General features: G+C 37.7%; 1 protein-coding gene and 1 pseudogene across 4 annotated transcripts in view; one reads left to right on the forward strand and one right to left on the reverse strand.

The window, feature by feature from the left end:
* The window catches only part of PCGF3 (polycomb group ring finger 3), a 130,309-nt gene that overhangs the window by 102,167 nt on the left and 9,293 nt on the right, over positions 1 to 18,849 (reverse strand). The window lies entirely within an intron of this gene.
* LOC141518252 (cyclin-dependent kinase 2-associated protein 1 pseudogene) lies at positions 1,766 to 2,337 on the forward strand (annotated as a pseudogene).

Raw genomic sequence — 18,849 nt, forward strand, 5'->3', positions numbered from 1 at the left:
TCATACAACTCTTTCCAGATCTCCTTGAAATCATCTATTTCCTCAATTATTACAAGGCAAGAATATTCCATCACAACCACTTAAAACTTATTCAACCATTCCTCAACTGATGGGAATCCCTTTAGTTTCCAGTTTTTGCCACCACAAAAACACTGCAAAAAAATTGTTTTGTACAATAGGATCTTTTTTCAGTGTCTATGATTTCTTCAGAGTATAGGATTATGAGTGGGAGAGCTGGGTCAAAGGGCCTGCACTGTTTAATAACATTTTGTGTATAATTTGCACCATTCACAGGTCTTCCAACAATATCAATATATGTTTTCCCACAGTCTAATATTAATTATTTTCCTTTTTTTGTCATCTTTGACACTCTGGTGGGTATGAAGGGGAATTTCAGAACTACTTTCATTTGCATTTCTCTAATGAGTATTGAGTCGGAATTTTTCTTAATAATATGGCTATGGACAGACTGGGTTTCTTCACATGAAAACTTGCTTACCATATCTTTGGACCATTTATTAACTGGGGAATGGTGCTTTTTTAAAAAAATATGAATGTTCCATATATATATAAATTTGACTTATTTAAGTACTTTGAAAGAGACACTCCATCTCTGGATTCCATGCCTGTCTTTGGAATGTCGTTTCCCCTATGCCTGGAATGTCTCCTTCCCAACCTCCAGTCCATCCATACTCAATTTCGATCCCATTTTCTGTAGAGGGTCCTTCCCAGGTCTCTCCCCTGTAATTGTGCTGACTTCATTGTTATATGCCTGTGAAACCTGGACAATCTATTAGCACCATCTCAGGAAAGAATCGCTTCCATTTAAATTGTCTGAAGATCACCTGGCAGGAGAAGATACCAGACACTGAGGTCCTTTTTTGAGCTAAAATGCCTAGCATTCCAATTACTACAGAGAGTGCAACTATGGATGGACTGGACACATTGTTAGAATGCCACAAGTACACTTGCCAAAAAAAAAACCCCACTATTTTATGGAGGGCTCACACAGGGCAAATGCTAACAAGGGGGTCAGAAAGAAGCGATACCGTGACACGCTGAAGATCTCATTGAAGAACTTTAGAACTGATTGTATAGGATGAGAAACACTGGCATAGGACCGCCCAGCATGGTGTACCCTCCTCATCAGTGAGGGGGCTGCACTCTATGAAGGAAGACAGAATTGAAGCAGCTCAAAGGAAACAGCATCCCTCCATTTGCATTCCAAGCTGGTACTAGGGAACAGCAGGCCACACTGTAAGTTGTCTCAAAACATAATGATATCCGGTCTCAGACACTTAATAATTACCTAGCTGTGTGGCTTTGGGCAAGCCACTGAACCCTATTTGCCTTGCAAAAACCTAAAAAAAACCATAATGATGTCATTTTGGTCTTCTTGGATATCGAAGGATAAGAACCAACCAACGATTCCCTAGAGAGTGCTCACCCTCTGAGGCTACCTCCCAAATTACTCTCTATCTCAAATATCTAGAGCTATTGGCATGTTCTTTTCCACTAGTATGTAAACTCCTTCAGAATGAGGTCCATAGTAGTAAGCTTTTTGGTAAATGGTGCTATCTTACTGATCTCTACTGCGAACCAGTGGGATCCTTTATGTTTTTCCACAAATATACCACAAGGGATCCATTCAAAATATTTTGGGGAGGAGGAGGAGGAGGAGGAGGGCCGCACCGCCCCCGCCCTGCCGCGGCCCTCCAAAGTTTGCTGCTGGGCCGTGTTGCGGGGGTCCCGCCGAGCCGCCAGCATGTCCTACAAGCCCACGGCAGGCGCCCCCCTGGCCCCGGCTGGGAGTGTCCACTCTCCTTCCGCCAGCATGGCGGCATCTACCCAGTACGGCGGCTGATCAATGACTATGGACCCCCATCTCTAGGCTATATACCCAGGGTTCAGGGAGCAGCCAGGTACCTCAAAGCAGATGTGCAGAACTTGTAGCTATCATCGAAGAGCTGGGGAAAGAGATCAGACCCACATATGCAGGGAGCAAAAGTACCACGGAGAGGCTAAAACGAGGCATCATTCATGCTCGAGGATTAGTCTGGGAATGCCTGGCAGAGACTGAACGCAATGCAAGATCCTAGCCTCCCACTTCACTTCCAAAGTTTTCCATTTCTTTGTGAAGAAGAAAGACTAACACTTATTCCTCTGGTGACTTTCAAAACATTCATATCAATCTCTTCTGTTGAATGGTCCAAAAGTTTGGGTTCTTTCCCCTTTTCTTCTTCCCATCCCCACCACAGTCTGTAAGAATAGGAGGTCATTTTGCAGTTAAGATTTCCATTATATGTAGTTAGCAACCTAGGTCACTTTTTTTAAAAATATTGAGTCCAGACCATGCACGTAGAAAATTCTGCTTCTGTTGCTGCCAACTCTAATTTACTGCCCTGCTAACTTAACCCCAATCTTGGATTTTCTTCCTTTGAATACACTTAAAACCACCCACCTAAATATCATTCTTTGCACCTTTTCCAGAATCTCCAATAACTCTTTAAAGATTTCTTTCACAAATCAATGCCAACTGCATTGACATACCCTGACAGTTGGGTATCTCCCAGTTAGGGCTACATGATAATCCCTGCTTTAAAAAATAAAGAATGTGGGTTTGTTTTTGTTTTGTTTTTGGTGTGTGAGCTTTTGCATGATTGTTCGTGCTTTGAAGTCAATTTAAAATGCATGAGTTACAAATACAGATGATTGATCAGCCTACTAAAAAATGAAGAACCCAGTTACTTTTCAGACAGACTGTAGATTTCAGATCTTGAGTTTGCCATAGAATGATTTAAAAAATCTGGATAAATGACTAAAACTGTTGTGTGCATCTTTGTATGTATTTATTACTTGATGTAATAAAGCTTATTTTCATTAAAAAAATATTTTGGGATCTTTTCCTCATTTTTTCCCTATCAATAGAGCACTGAAAGCAGACTGTCCATTGATTTTATCTGTCTTTAGCTGACTTTGCTTTAGCTGACTCACTCTCTCTCTCTCTCTCTCTCTCTCTCTCTCTCTCTCTCTCTCTCTCTCTCTGTTCAGCTAGGTGGTGCATGGCCTTGGGAGACAGGAGGACAGGAGTTTAAATCTGGCCTCAGACACTTGACACATTACTAGCTGTGTGACCCTGGGCAAGTCACTTAAAACTGACTACCTCACACTCAAGGTCATCTATAATTGTTCTGATCCATATCTGGCCACTGGATCCAGATGGCTCTTAAAGAGAAAGTGTGACAGCACAGCCTCCCTGCCACTCTCCTTTTAAATCATAGGTATGTCATGGAATCACCCTCCCTAATGTCATCTTTTTTTTTTTAGGTTTTTTTGTTTTTGCTAAGCAATGGAGTTAAGTGGCTTGCCCAAGGCCACACAGGTAGGTAATTATTATTATTAAGTGTCTGAGGCCAGATTTGAATACAGGTTCTCCTGACTTCAGGGCCAGTGCTCTATCCACTGCGCCTTCTAGCTGCTCCCCTAAAGTCTTCTTTGAGAATGAAGGACAATAGGGGTAGTGAGGAAGTGCAGTGGATAAAGCACTGGGCCCTGGAGTCGGGAGGACCTGCATTCAAATCTCACCTCAGACACATCACATTTACTATCTGTGTAACCTTGGGCAAGTCACTTAACCCACAATGTCTTGCGAAAAGTCAAAAAAAAATAAAGACTTCTGGCATTTTGTATGGGTTCTGCCAAACTGATGAGAAGATATAGATAGGAATCACACAGTATGGTAGGTATGGAGAAAGTATCATCTGTATCTCTGAAGAGAATTCTCCAGCACTCAGGATAGAGTCCCTTGCAAGTGCATACTGAATTGAACTGATTTTTGGAGCACAAATTGAAACAATTATCTCAAATGGGTCTCTCAAAAACCCTGTGAGGTAGGTCTCACTTCCCATCGTTTACAGAGGAGAATGTGACTTAGAAGGACTTGCTTGTGGTTACTCAGTAAAAGTTTCGAGGGCAGTCAGGATCCAAAAGCATCTTGCAAAGCTAGAACATTCAGCTGAATTTATTAAGATAAAATTCAGTAGGGATAAATATAAAATCTTGCTCTTAGATACTAACAAGGAGGCATGAATAGACAGCAGTTCTGAAAAAACATCTGAGGTTTTGAGACCTGTAAGATTAATAGTAAGCTATAATATGAGGCAGTCCAAAAAAACACTCTTGGGCTGCCTTAAAGAATCTTAGGAATAGGAAGGTGATAATTCCAACATACGCTGCCCTCAAGAGATCTCATCTGGTATATTTGTGTTTGTTCTGACACCACAGTTGAAGCTAGAGTGTCAAGAGGACAACTAGGATGGAAGGTCTTGACACAACAGAAGAATTGGTTAAGGAATTAAGCATGTTTAATCTGGGTAACATAATAGCTGTCTTCAACTCTTACTTTGGAAAGTCAATCCACTCTTGGGGATCATGATCCCCCACATCACCTCTTCTTTGCTATTTCCCATATATACACACACACACATACACTCTTCCTTATTGCCCATACATGATGGCGGCTCATTCTGCAGCTGCTAATCCCCTTAGGGATCATTCATTTCCATGTCCCAGTTAACTCTACCCTTTCTCTCTCTGAGCTTCTGCTAACCACAATGTTACATAAATAAACCTTTTTTTGTTCCTAAATAAAATCCAAAGTATTTAAAAACAAAAATATCCTACCTGAGAAGTGGCAGTGGCCTCCATCTAGGAGGAAGACCTTTTAAGCAGAGGAATTATATTAATTTATAAGCATAATACAGTAGATTCCTATTGTGTGTGGTTTGGCTACTGAGTTCTCTTCCAGGTCTCAAATTCCATAATTTTTTTGTAGTTGTGGTATCTGAAAGACTTGGTTTCAACTCTGTCCTCTGATACTCAATAGTTGGGTGAGTTCTGAGCAGGTGATTTAACCTCCCAGTTCCCCAATTCCAACAATGGATAAGTCACTTAACCTCTTTAAGTCCCAATTTCTTCATCTATAATATAAGGATATGGACTAGCCTCTCAGGCCCCTTCTACCTCTGCTATAATCCTGGGACTAGAGTTCAAATCCCATTTCTGACATCTATTGAAGGGACAATGCTTAAAAAATCATTGAACCTCTCTAGACCTCAGTTTCCTCATTTATATGGGTATAGATAGTAAGTTTACTGGTGTTGGCAGATAGCAGACTCTTAAATGCTGACTATTTTATTTTAAATTTGTTATATTTCTTTTAATTAAATTTGGAAATTGTTGGGATTTTGAGTTTTTACTTGGAGATTCTACTTGATTATTTATATTTGTTAAGAATGATAATAAGGGACGGCTAGGTAACACAGTGGATAAAGCACTGGACCTAGAGTCAGGAGTACCTGGGTTCAAATCCGGTCTCAGACACTTGATAATTACCTAGCTGTGTGGCCTTGGACAAGTCACTTAACCCCATTTGCCTTGCAAAAAAACCTTAATGATGATAAGATTATAGCTTTAGGCCTTGAAATTGAGTCCAAATCCCTTTTTAAAATAAGAAAATAAGTCTGAGAGATTGAAAAGCCATAAATCAAAAAAGTAAGAAGAGTCCAGTATATGAACTCAGGTCTTATGTTTCTAAAGCCTGTCCACTAATAGTGACTGTATAAAAATAGCAATTTCTGCAAACAAAAACAAAAAGAATGATCTTTTTTAAAAAAAGGCTGTCTTTTTGTATGCCTAAATTTCCTAGGAAACAACAGAACTAATCAGATCCATTACTACTTATTGCATTTTATCCCCAGAAACAGCCTTAGTATGAACACTGGAGTTGAAAATTCTAATGCTGAGTGTGACTTTCTAGACTTAATGATGAACTAACTTTACTGGATAAGGCAATTAAATTTAATAATTTTTAACTCTACAGAGATGATACAGATCCATAATATAACCTGTGCTTACTCATTTACAGCTTTTTATAAAAGACTTAATCTCTTGTCATACTGTTTGATTATAAATTATAATTACTATTTCACAATTATTTTGATTGATATCTATCTTGGTTGTTTTCACTAAATTTAATTCAAAAATCTTTTGAAGAACCGTATATGTATAATACATTTTGTTAGCTATTGAGGATACAAAATGAACTAAAACTTACTATCTAATGGGAGGCTCATACACAATTATCATACAAAACATAAGAGGTCAAAATGAGATGAGAAAGTTGAGGAGTTGAGGTGATCACTTTCAACTACACGACTGAGGGAAGACTTCAAGGAGAATACCTTAGCTGAACTGTATCATAAGGAAGGGAAGAATTTCAACAAGGAGAGGAGCACATATTCTGAGGTTCCTGCAGGAACATGAACAACCAGGTAGGAAGAGGCAGGAGGAGAAGCAAGTTACCAAAACAAATCAGTGGTCTGTGGATTATCAAGAGTGTAAAAGGGCAGTTGGTGGGAAATAAGGTGTTACAGGGAGGTTTGTTTGGGCCAGTTTTTCAGGGGCTTTCAAAGCCAGTACTAAGAGTTATATTTGGTCAGTAGGAAGTGAGTGGCTCTTGCAAGTTTTCAAGTAGAGCAATTATACAAACAAAATGTTATGTTATGAAAATTATGCAGATGTGTGAAGGATGAAATGAAAATTTGATAGGACCAAGGATTGGAGGGGGGATGTATTTTAAGTCAACAAAAACAAAGGTAAAGAGAATAGGAGCTGGAATGGCTTTGTAGAACAGAAAGCTACAAAAAGAATGATGATGATCCTGATAACATTTGCCCTTATTCTCTGAGACTACCACATGCCCATGAATTGGATTTTTGGGGGTGGGGAGGGGCCCTGTGCTAAGTCACCAGTCTCATTTTCTCCTCCAGTCATCTGGGTCCAGTGGCCAGATATGAATCAGGACAACTGGAGATAGCCCTGGACTGGAGACAATCAGGGTGAAGTGACTTGCCCAAGGCCACAAAAAGCTTAAGTGTCAAGTGTCTAAGGTCAAATTTGAACTCAAGTTCCCTTGATTCCAGGGTTGGTCACTCTCCATTGCACCACCTAGCAGCCTTTACAAAGATATATGCTGTGGAAAGGAAATCTAGGTAGAGAGTGTTTGGGTGACAATGAAGTCAGAGCTTCATTTAATCACCATATTTCCCCATGTATAAGATGCACCCCTTTTCCAAAAAAATTGAGAACTCAAAACTGTGAACCACTTGGCTTATACAGTGGTTATATATTTTTTTACTTGCATTTCCCATTTTTTTGTGTTAATTGGAGATTTTACTTGCATTTCCCACTTTTTCACACCTGTCTGCATTCATTGTTTTGCATGTTACCTGTATATTAGTTTACGTTTTGCCACGTTCTGCCCAGAAATGGCTCAGAAAAAATTTTGTACAGTGCTGAATTCCAAAGGGCCTGATGTAGAGAGGGAATTGAAGAGTAGGATTGAAGAGCAAAGGGCCAGTGGAATTCCTGGGTCCACAAAGATGGTTCATCAGGAGACTGGAAGAGAGGACAAAATTGGTGTTTCCACACCCCAGGCTTACCCAGGGAGTGCTTGTGGTCAACCACAGACTAGAACACAGGCCAGAGCCTCTCCTAAGACACAGATGAGGACAAACTAAAGAATTTTTTTTAGTTGTTTTTTTTTGCAAGGAAAATGAGGTTAAGTGGCTTGCCCAAGGCCACACAGCTAGGTAATTAAGTGTCTGAGACCGGATTTGAACCCAGGTACTCCTAACTCCAAGGCCCAGTGTTTTATCCACTGCACCACCCAGCCACCCCCCAAACTAAGGAATTTTTGAGTGATAAGGAACTGTATGAATTTTATGAATAAAACTTGAGTTCAATAAGTATTACATTTTTTTCAAATTTCAGGCCCCAAAATTAAAGTACAGCTTATACATGGAAGTGTCATAAATGGGGAAATATGGTAGGTAAAAAACCATGTAGTCTATTTAGCTCTGGAAAGAATTAGAAAGAGAAAATGTAGCTTAGAAAGAAACACTCTTTGTGCAACAGACTTCTTGAAAACTAGAATAGACTCAAAAGAAATCAATGATTCCCTGAAACAGTGAAAAACAGAAGATAAAAGACTAGAATTAAAATTAGAAGAAAATTGGGGTTTTATTGCTTTTTTAATATTTTTAGTTGTGCTCTGAATTCATTGATCTAGTCTTTCTCTCTTTTTCTTAATAAAAGCTCTTATAGATATAAATTTTCCCCTAAGGACTACTATGGTCACATTAAAAAATTCAGTTATGGACTGCTCATGGATAGGTAGAGCTTATATAATAAAAATGACAATTCTACCAAAACTAAACTATCTGTTTAGTGCCCTACCAATCTAAATTCCAAAAAATTACTTTAATGAGTTAGAAAAAATTGTAAGTAAATTCATGTGGAGAAATAAAAAGTCAACAATTGCCAGGAGCTTAATGAAAAAAATGCAAACAAAGGTGGCTTAGCCACAACAAATCCAAAATTATATTATAAAGCATCAGTCAGCAAAACTGTTTGGTATTGGCTAAGAAATAGAATGGTGGGCCAATGGAATAGATTAGGTGTAAAAGCAGGAGAGGATTATAGTAATCTGCTGTTTGATAAACCCAAAGAGTCCAGCCATTGGGATAAAAACTCCCTCTTTGATAAAAACTGCTGGGATAATTGGAAGTTAGTATGGAAGAAACTTAGATTAGACCAACACCTCACACCCTTTACCAAGATAAGATCCAAATGGTTACAGGACATAGACATAAAAAACAATACTATAAGCAAATTAGAAGATCAAGGACTAGTCTATGGAAAGGGGAACAGTTTATGACTAAGGAAGAGTTGGAGAACATCACTAAAAACCAATTAGATGATTTCGATTACATTAAATTAAAAAGTTTTTGCACAGATAAAACCAATGTAATCAAGATCAAAAGAAAAGTAGTAAATTGGGAAACAATCTTTACAACTAATGACTCTGACAAAGGACTCATTTCTAAAATATACAGAGAACTGAGTCATATTTTTAAAACAAAAAGCCATTCCCCAATTGACAAATGGTCAAAGGATATGCAAAGGCAATTTACAGATGAGATCAAAGCAATCCATAGCCATATGAAAAAATGCTCTAAATCATTAATTATTAGAGAAATGCAAATTGAAGCTTCTCTGAGGTACCACCTCACACCTCTCAGACTGGCCAGTATGACCAGGAAGGATAATGATCATTGTTGGTAGGGATGTGGGAAATCTGGGACACTATTACACTGTTGGTGGAGCTGTGAACTCATCCAACCCTTCTGGAGAGCTATTTGGAACTATGCCCAAAGGGCAACAAAAATGTGCATACCCTTTGACCCAGCCCACTACTGGGTCTATACCCTGAAGAGATGAGGAAAAAGGGTAAAAACATTACTGGTACAAAAATATTTATAGCAGCCCTGTTTGTGGTGGCAAAGAATTGGAAATCAAGTAAATGTCCTTCAATTGGGGAATGGTTTAGCAAACTGTGGTATATGTATGTCATGGATCACTATTGTTCTATTAGAAACCAGGAGGGATGGGATTTCAGAGAAGCCTGGAGGGAGTTGCATGAACTGATGCTGAGTGAGATGAGCAGAACCAGAAAAATACTGTACACCCTAACAGCAACATGGGAGTGATGTTCAACCTTGAAGGACTTGCTCATTCCATCAGCGCAACTACTGGGAACAATTTTAGGCTGTCTGCAAAGGAGAGTACCATCTGTATCCAGATAAGAAGCTGTGGAGTTTGAACAAAGTACAAGGATTATTCCCTTTAATTCGGAAAAAAAAACCCCAGATGTCTTATTGTTTGATCTGGTTACCTCTGAGAATTCTGTTCTCTTTAAGGATATGATTTCTCTCTCATCACACCCAATTTGGATCAAGGTACAACATGGAAACAAAGTAAAGACTGACGGAGTGCTATCTGTGGGGTGGGGGTGGGGGGAGGGAAGCAAGATGGGGGAAAACTGTAAAACTCATAATATCTTTAATAAAAATTTTTTTAAAAATTCAGTTGTGGGGCAGCTAGGTGGTACAGTGGATAGAGCACCAGCCTTGGAGTCAGGAGCACCTGGGTTCAAATCCAACCTCAGACACTTAATAATTACCTAGCCGTGTGGCCTTGGGCAAGCCACTTAACCCCATTGCCTTGAAAAATCTAAAAAAAAATTGTTTGGATGGATTCACAAGTAAATTCTATCAAACATTCAAGGAGCAATTAATTCCAATATTAAACACTATTTGCAAAAACTGCAAAAGATCCTACAAATACCAGCTATGAAATATAGATCTGATCAATAAATCAGAGTTAAAATGGGGAAGAAACTATAGACAAATACTTTTCTGTTTCATGCAAGAGACTCTTGCAAGGGGTCCATGAGGTCAAAATTATTCTCAGATTTTAATCTTTGCTCGAAAATAAAATTTGATAATAACTAATGTTATTTGACTATTAAAATATTCCTTTTTCCAACCATGTATTTATTTTCTTCAAATACTTCAACCAAAATAACACACTAACACATGGGAAAATACTGATGTAGCAGAAGCATATCAAGCCAGATAATAGATTAGAAAAAATATGACTCTTCTCACAATTTTTAGGGGGGAATAAATACTTTTCATTAAAAACATCATTTGTTAACATGTAATGAATTTTTAGTGTTATTTTTATGAATTAAATGTTTATAAATTTATCAGTTTGAAGTTTCAATGATAAATATTAATATATAGAATCCACATAAACAAAAGTTGGGTCCTCAATAATGTTTTAGAGTATGAAAGAGTCTCCAATAATTTTTAAGAGTGTAAAGCGGTCCTAAAACCATAATGGTGAGAATTGCTACTACAAAACAATATCCAGAATGATCATTGTCACGAACATTTATGTAGAATGAGTTGGAGAAGGAAATGTCAAATCACTCCAGTCTTTGTCAAGAAAACCCTAAATGGGGGCAGCTAGGTAGCACAGTGGATAGAGAACCAGCCCTGAAGTCAGGAGTACCTGAGTTCCATTTGGGCCTCAGACACTTTATTACCTAGCTATGTGGCCTTGGGCAAGCCATTTAATCCTATTGCCTTGCAAAAACAAAACAAAAGGAAAAAAAACCCTAAATGGGATACTAGAATCCTTTTTGATGACATCAGGAGAGAAACAAGTGACTACACTATCACAACTTCTATTTAACATAATACTAGATATGCTGACCACAGGAATAAGACGGGGGAAATTATGTAAGGAAAAAGTAGAAATTATCATTTTTTTCAACTAAAAGTTAACTTAAACAGTAATTCAGCAAAATTGAAGCATATAAAATAAATCCACACCAAACATTAGCATTTTTAGATGTTCTACACAGAGTGCCCTAAAAGTCTTATCAGCTAAGGGGAGGGACAGTCTGAAGCAGGGCGAGACTTGAGACAGACATACCAACCAACAGGCTGTTGCAATAATCTAAGGATGAGGGGGCGGCTAGGTGTTACAATGTATCCACAGTTTAGCCACAAAAGGGAGGAGAGGTAGGGGATGATAGCTACTAGAAGTGGAATAATCAAATTCATCAGTATAAAGACTGACTATAAGTAAGGAAGAAAGTATGAAATGGTTTTCACATGTAAAAGTTTTGTCTTGGCAAAAAGGAAGGACACCTCTTTGTGTGAAACACAAGTAATGGAGGGCACAGGACCATCTATCTAGGTGACATGAAATGAGGAGGAGGTGAGAAAAGAGCTCTCAATTAAATGGCCTTGATTTTTTCAGTAAAATAAAAAGCAAGCTGAGAGAATAAGGGGAAAGGGAACCAGGAGAGGTTTGAGAAGGAATGGAAAAGAGCCTGTGTGATAAGTGGAATAGTGAACCAAAGTACAGCCTCTTGCAGCAGTAAAGGGGCCCAGTTAAGTAACAAAAAATTACAGTGGGCACAGCAGCAGGTGCTGAGTGATCTAAGGCTGAGACTCCACAGGGAAAGTTCTGTAGCACAATAATGAGTCAAGGAACTCAAACGAAGAAAGCAGATAAAGTTGAAATGTTGATTAAGGGCTGAGATGAGGAATGGAGGAGAAAGTAGGGTCAGGTGATAGCCTGAGAAAGAAATGAGGGGTCACCAGCTTTACTGGGAATGTTTCTTTACTGTCTTCCAATTTCCTTCTTCTATTGCTTACCTAAATATCCTTCTTTCTGTACCCTTTATTCTTTCACCTTGATTCTCTTTAATCTCTAAAGTGTATTTTAAAATTTATTGCATTTATTAAATAGTTTTCCATTCCATGTTTTATTTTTTAAAGCAAGTAAGTTTAACTTTGAATGTGACTATCTCTCCCCTGGGGGGGTAAAAAAACCCTAATTAAATTAAGCTGCTTTTTACTTCCATAGTTTTCTCTCAATTTTTTAAGGGACTGTGGCTCTACTCAAAGTAGCATCTTTCCCAGGGGGTTCATAATAGAGATCAATCCTAAAACTAGTTCTAAATTACAAAAATATTATTAAAGCTATATTTGACAGCAGAAATTCACTTTATTTTATAGTTTAATGTAATAAAAATTATTAAATCAAAGCTTATTAACCAGTGATTTAAATTATGAATCAAATCTGGATATAAATCAATTAACTTTAAATCAAATCCACCCTGATTGTATTATAGGCAAATATAACATAATAAGCAGTTAAATGTAATCCAAGGGTCAGAAAACTACAACCAGCAGGCTAAGTTGTGCTGCTGCCTATATTTTTGCTGCCTAACTTAAGAATGGCTTTTACATTTTTAAATAAGTGTTATTGCATTAAAAAATGTAAAGACCATTCTTAGCTTGCCACTCATACCAAACCAGATTGCTGACCAGATTGAAACCTCAGTTGCAGTTTGTTATCTAGCTACTGTTCCAGTGGTCAACAAAAAGGAACTCTGAATCAGAAAGACCTGTCTTAGTCATTGAGATGATGAGCATTTATTAAGTCCTCACTTTGCAACCGGTATTCTTCAGGATTAGGGATACTAAGAAAGGCAAAAGACAGTTTCTGTCCACAATGAACCCACAAACAAGTTAAAATGGAAATAATCAATAGTGGGAAAGCACTAGCATTATGAAGGATGGGGAAAGGCTTCCCATAGAAGATAGGATTTTAGGTGGGACTTAAAGAAACCAGGTAGAAGAGTATCTCTGGCAAAGGTAATAACAGGTGAAAATATCTAGAGTCAAGACATGGTACATCTTAACAGAGGAACAGTCAGGAGGCTGGTATACCTGGATCTGAAACAAACTGGCTATATTACCTTGGGCATGTTACTTAACCCTAAAAGAGGAAGAAAACTGTCTAAGACTATCAATGTCAGAGGTCAGAGGTCTGTGGATAGACTTTCTAGAGTCTAACTAAGAACCTGGATTGGGTAATTTTTCACTAATGTCTAACTGAAATTTAGCATTTCCTTTGATCATGAATAATCACGAATAAAAGCAACATACATCAGTAGCATTAAGCTTTACCAGATTCCCAAAGGAGGTCCATGACACACAAAAAGTTATGAACCCCTGGCATATGTGAGAAAATCCTATGGAAAGTCATAAATCACCTTCTGGTTTAAAAAAAGGGGGGGTTCAATAAAGAGAAGTGACATGGTCAAACCTGTACATTATAGCAAGATTATTTTTACAGCCAAAGAGACTGAAGAGAAAGGGAAGAGACTGGACACAGACTAGTTGAAATAGTGCCCATTTCCTGCAATTCTTGTTAAGCTGGTTTTTCCTATCTCACTTTGGGCAGCTAGGTGGCACCCTGGATAAAGTCCTGGGCCTGGAGTCAGGAAGATCTGTATACAAATACTGATTCAGACACTAGCTATGTGGCTCTGGGCAAATCACTTAACCTTGTTTGCCTCAGTTTTCTAATCTGTAAAAAGAGCTGGAGAAGGAAATGGCAAATTCCAGTATCTTTGCCAAGAAAATACAAAAAGAGGTCATGAGTCAGATGCAACTAAGCACCACAAATTCTCACTTTACCTTCTTTCTGAGATTACAACAAAAGGCAGGGGCAACTTTGTCTCAACAACTGCTTTAAGCTGTAATTGCTTTAACTGGAGTATTACTATAGATAATGTTTTTAGGAAGACCACTAAAATGAGGTCACAGCGTTTAAAAACTTTGGAATGTGGGGGTGGCTAGGTGGCAAAGTGGATAGAGCACTGGCCATGGAGTCAAGAGTATCTGGGTTCAAATCCAATCTCAGACACTTTAATAATTACCTAGCTGTGTGGCCTTGGGCAAGCCACTTAACCCCATTTGCCTTGCAAAAAACAAAAACAAAAAAAACTTTGGAATGTGGATATATATCATACATGCACATCCTTCACAGATGTGTGTCCTTATGTACACATACACATATCCTTCACTCGGGTCCTACTTGTTCTTTCTTGTACTGTGTTGCTGAGTTTTTGTTCTTGAAGGCTCTATTAGTGGACTGAAAATCTTTCTAGGTCTTAGAAAGCATTTATATATGGTAAGGAACAAGTATCTCTTTTTCTGAGCAATTCAAGGAAGCTCATTATCGGAATTTATGATAAATGGGGTAAATATGATGATGATATTTTTTAGCCACCACTCTCACAACCATTTACAAAATTATGTAAAAGATTCACTCTGATGAAATAACAAAACATTTGAAAATAAAACATATTTGGGTAATAATTGCTTCATTTTTTTGAATAAGGACAAAAAATGACTGCACAAAATCTCTCTGAAATTTACTTATCAGAGAACCTGAGCCTTGACAAAATGTGTAAACCTGTTATGGATTTCAATTCAAGAAGTAGGCTCTCATTGCTGCATGACAACCCTTTTTTATTCATTCTTCCAAGAAAATTAACTCTCACTCTTCCTCAACATTCAAATTTTCTTTTTTCAACCTACTTATACACTCCACCTTACCCTGATTCTAACCTCTCTAACCTAATATCTCTCTTCAGCAGATATTCTTGCCATAAACTTCGATGAAAGGAAAGAGAATCAAGAAAGTGTAATGATAAAAACCAAGTGACTAGGATGGCAATCAGGAATTTGGGAGACAGTTGCTTCCAGGCAGACATAATCCAATTACTTCTAAACAGAAAATGGAAGCAATATATTTAGGAAATTGTCATATATATGTATGAGATATAACAAAAGTCATTCCCTAATAATACAAGTGGTCAAAGGATCTGAACAATTTTCAAAAGAAACACAGGATTAACAAAATGTGAAACGTGACTGCCAATTAATGCAACCCTGAGGCTTCCATATTGTACCCAACAAAAGACAAAAATAATAAAAATAGACATAGTCAATGCATATGAGAGAAGTCAATACAAGGAGAGGGACCAGTATTGTAAAGGGAGAAAAGCTGAATATGTACAAAGTGTAGGAAGGTAGGGCTGGGAAGGATAGTTTGGGTTAGTCTTAGAGAGCCTTATATATACTAGGATACAAACTACAGTCTTTATTAAGTAAAAGATGAAAATTAGCTAAAGGAGAGTGAAAAGATTAAGATCCTATGTGCACAATGGATTGAATGGAGAAAATTAAAAGATCAGGTATGAGATAATAAATGAATTAGGATAGTGGCAGTGGAAATGGAATGGTTCAGTTGCAGAAATATCTTCAAAAGAAGAATCCACTAGGTGTAATGACTCAATATTCCATACAGAGTGGGCACTTGAAATATTTGTTAAATTGAAGTATATAGGAGAAAAGAAATGTAACTGAATAAATACTGATGACTTAGAGAACAGCAATACCATTGACATTCTGGGTTCAAAATTTGTGCCCCACAAATGAGTGGAAATGTCAAGCAGGCACTAACGGAGGTGAAGTCCAAACTGAAAAGAGCTGAATGGGAGCTCAGACATCAAGTACAAGACATTCAGTTTTAGAGATGAAAAAGTGAGGCCTTGGGAGTTAAAGTGATTTGACTAACCTCACACAGGTATAGTGGACTGTACTTCAGATTCAAGAGGATCTCACATTCCACCCTTGATGTTCAAATCCCTTATATTGGAAACAGTTTCTGACATAGACATTCTGTAAGAATCCCTATCCAACTCTTAATTTCTGATACTATGATCCTAAAAGTCAAAGATGAGATGTGAAACCAGATGTTTTTTAAGATATTCACTTAAAGGAGAGATATGAAGGAGTTATTCAACAATCATTTATATTTACTACTTGCCAAGCACTGTGCTAAAGGACTGATCGATAAAGAAGGCAAAAATCTCTGTTCAATACACTCAGGAGAATAAATACAAAGAATAGAACAGGGTCAAGACTTAAATAATAGCTCATATTTATACAGGATTCAGTAACACTTGCCTCCCTGTTAGGGAGAAAGTAATTTTGCAGAATATCAACATTTGAAGGGAATGGGAAGCAAAGAGATTCTATCAAATGCAACAAGGGAGCAGAGCCATAGAAGAAAAATGAAAAAAACATAGTATTAGGGAAACCAAAGTAAAAAACTTTTTGAAGGAAGAAGGTGACCAAGTAGCAAATGCTATAGAGAGTAAAGAGAATAGGGCAAAGAGGGTAAAAAGTCCATTGTTCAGAAAGTTATGGTGGAAGTGTACTGGAAAGATGCAGAATGAGACAAAAGATGATTAATGGAGTATGATTAAGGAGAAAGCCAAAGCCGATAAGGGAAGATGGTTATCTTCTGAGTCAAAAGGAGAAAAATATACTGAGATTTTAGGCTCTCACTGGGAAAGTCAAAAACAGTGGGAAACTAAAGTGGGGCCAAAAAAGTGGTGAAAGGGATACAGAGGCATAGAATATGTGGATGTGGGGATGGAATGGTGAAGGGAGGCAGGGGGAGATATTTGCACAGTTACCCTGAGATATTCTGTTCAAAGGAAACCAAAGATGAAATGTCCTATTCCTCAGGGCAACTGTGATAGTATAACCTTCAAGAGATATTTCCTTTTTTTTGGTAATATTTGTTTCAATGAACAAAAACTATCCTCATTAATTATTCCCTTCCCCAACTTGAGAATAAAAGAAAAACAAAACCCATTACAAACATGTACACTTAAAATAAATTCACACATTGGTCATGGCCTAGAAAAGACTTATCTCATCCATCATCATCCTATTTTCTAATAGATGGGCAACATGCTTCATTATTATTCCTGGAGTCATTATGTTAATTATTATGCAAATAAGAGTTCCTTATTACAACAAAATTGCTGGCCTTTACCATATTGCTGTCAATGTACAAACTGTTCTAATTCTGTTCACTTTGCATCAGTTCATACAAGTCTTCCCAGTTCTCTTCAACCATCTCCATTTCAAAAGCACAATAGTATTCCATCACATGTATATACTATAACTTTTCCATCTGCTCCTTAGTTTAAAGGCATCCCAACTCAAAGAACTTACAACTACTTTAGTATATCCATAGTTTATCTTGCTTAGAACTAATCACCCCTTGATCTATTCTCCTTCTACCTTTTCTCCTCTTCTCCTTTATTCCTATTTCTATGTTGTATCTGTCTTTTTTTTTAGGTTGGTTTTTTTTTTTTGCAAGACAAATGGGGTTAAGCGGCTTGCCCAAGGCCACACAGCTAGGTAAGTGTATGAGGCCTAATTTGAACTCAGGTACTCCTGACTCCAGGGCCGGTGCTTTATCCGCCCTGTATCTGTCTTTCTTTTGAAGGGAAGTTCAGATAAGATTAAGATTGAACTGTCAAGAGCTCCCTCACCCCTCCTCATTTGTCAACCTGCATGGATTATATTTTTCTCTAAAGTTCTTGTCTTTCCCACTCCTCCCTCTCTATGTCTCACAGTTATTCCTCTTCCCCTCTCCATTCTTCTCTAAAATTATCTAAACATAAAAGAACCACTTCCAAGTTCTTTCCCCTCTATGACTCCTGATAATGAAAAGATACATATTTCATCTGTCCATATAGGATTTAAGCATTTGTCTTTGTTTAGTCCTTTATCATTGTTCAGACATGTTTACCTTTTGATGCTTCTCTTCACTGTTGTGTTTGAACTTCAAAATTTCTACTTAGCCCTGGTCTTTGCATCAGGAATGATTGGCAGTCCTCCATTTTTATTTAAGGTCTATTTTCTTCCCTGTAGCATTATAGTCAGTTTTTCTGAGTAAGTTATTCACAGCTATTAACCCATATCCTCTGCCTTCTGGAATATTGTATTCCACATTCTCTATAGTAGTATATCATGTGTGATTCTATGCTGTGGCTCAAATTCTTTTTTATTAGCTATTTTCATGGAAATTTCCATTGTCCTGGAAATTCTGGATCTTGGATATGACATCCTGGAAATTTTCTTTTGGGGGGTTTCTTTCAGGAGGTAAATTTTTTCTATTTTTAACAGTTTTCTCTTGAAACAGAAAAGTCTAAGCTTTATTTAATTGTAGCATTCACACAGTACAATGATTCTTGCTTTGGGTTTTTTGTTGCTTTTTTTTAGTTTTTGCAAGGCAATGGAGTTAAGTGACTTGCTCAAGGTCACAGAGTTAGGTAATTATTAAGTGTCTGAAGCAAGATTTGACCCGAGTCCTACATTTTTCTACTCAAAAGCTTACAAAAAGATGAAATGTTGGGCCGCTAGGTGGCCCAGTGGATAGAGCACCTGCCCTGGAGTCAGGAGGACCTGAGTTCAAATTCGACCTCATACACTTAATGATTACCTAGGTGTGGCCTTGGGCAAGCCATTCAACCCCATTGCTTTGCAAAAACCTAAAAAACAAACAAAAAAGATGAAATAATGTAAACTATCTTTGCATGTAATTGAAAAAGTAACATTCAAAAAATATTTCCTGTGGTCTCACGGAGTCAGTCTTATATTTGGTCCATTCGTACTTTTAGCAAGGTTTTGTACCTCTTGTGAC

Source organism: Macrotis lagotis, chromosome 3 (genome assembly GCF_037893015.1).
Source record: "Macrotis lagotis isolate mMagLag1 chromosome 3, bilby.v1.9.chrom.fasta, whole genome shotgun sequence".
NCBI classification, from domain to species: domain Eukaryota; kingdom Metazoa; phylum Chordata; class Mammalia; order Peramelemorphia; family Peramelidae; genus Macrotis; species Macrotis lagotis.